We start from the raw sequence: 1,547 nt of genomic DNA on the forward strand, positions 1-1,547 counted from the left end.
CCATCTTCCCAACAGGCCCTTGGGACAAGCCTTTCATACACAGCCCTGGGGGCCATGGACACCCAAACCACAGCAGGATGTTTGCCCCAATTCTCCATTCTCTCTTTTCCCCATGGGCAGGACCATCTGGTCTCCTTGTCTGGGTGGGGCCAGGCGGCTGGTTCTGCCAATGATCTGTCAGCCACAGTGACATCCCCTCTCTCTCAGCACTTGACTGCCAGTGTTACCCCAGTCCCCTGGCTCTCTCTGCTGAATCAATCTGCGGGTGTTCAGATAGTGTCTGTGGTCCCAGAAGGCCAGAGATGGGCACAGAACAGGATTGAGACGAGGCTTTGGGCAGTAAGCCACTGAAGTCTTGGGATCTGTCCTTATGGTTATGCAGAACCTTGCCGGTGCTGATGCATGCATGCAAGGGGCTCTGAGGAGCTGCCACTGCCACGAGATTTTGTCCACTGCCCTGCTCACAGTGACTCCCCCAAATGACCCAAGAAGATCCAGTTACCAGCACAGGTGGAACACGCCACAGCAGTGTGTACAAGGAAGGTCACCCTGGAAACACGCCAGGGAAACCAAGGTGCATATATGCAGATCTCAGACATGGGATGGGAGGAAACACATCAGGAGAGACGGCCGTCCTCCTCCAGTTCTCTGGGTGGGCTTGGCTGGGAAAGTAAGACTGTGAACCAGAGATTAGGGGAGAGAGAGGCGGCAGAAGTCCCCACGCCGGTTCTAATTGGGGCTGTGAAAGGCTCCGCTTAGAAAGGCAGAGCTCATGGGAAACCAGCAACTCAGGGCTCTGGGGAGACAGGGGTGCTGGCTGCACAGCTTGCTGGGGGAAGGCCTCTGCCTCCGCTCATCTCCGCAGTGCTAACTGTCCCCAGATGGAAAGGTCTCTGCTGGGTTTTCTTCTGACTTATACTCCTCCTCCTACCACTACTACCACCACCACCTCCATTATCACAACCACTACTACCACCGCCACCACCACCACCACCACCTCCATTATTACCACTACCACCACCAACCACAACTGCTACTACTACCATTACTATTACTACTATTACTACTACTACTACTACTACTACTACTACTACTACACCAGGTGTGGTGATGCACACCTGTAATATCAGTACACAGGAGGCTGAGGCAGGAGGATGGACCTGAGTTCAAGCTCAGCCTGAACTACACAGCAAGACCCTGTCTCAGTAAAACAAGCTTTAAAACAATTCTCAGACTGGATAAAGAGGTGAGAGTATCTTTCAGTCCCACCTCCCCAAAGGAGAAGGGCTGTTTTCAGCTCAGTGCTTCTCGTCCCATCAAAGTCAGTTGTTTATTTCCAGGAAAGATGGGGTCAACACACAGGATGGAGTGAGAGAGGGAACCCTCGTACCTGTAGAAATTTGGGGAGCAGGTTGTCCCTGTCCCCAAGGTCCTGCTACATCCACAGTGCAGAAGCAGCTGCTCTGGTCTTCAGCATCTGAGCCAGGGTTCCCCTGTGTGCTCCTGGATGTCCCTGGCCAAAAGCATGAGTCTTAGTAGTGGAGGCA

This window comes from Octodon degus, unplaced genomic scaffold (genome assembly GCF_000260255.1).
Source record: "Octodon degus isolate 3935 unplaced genomic scaffold, OctDeg1.0 scaffold00073, whole genome shotgun sequence".
Lineage (NCBI taxonomy): Eukaryota > Metazoa > Chordata > Mammalia > Rodentia > Octodontidae > Octodon > Octodon degus.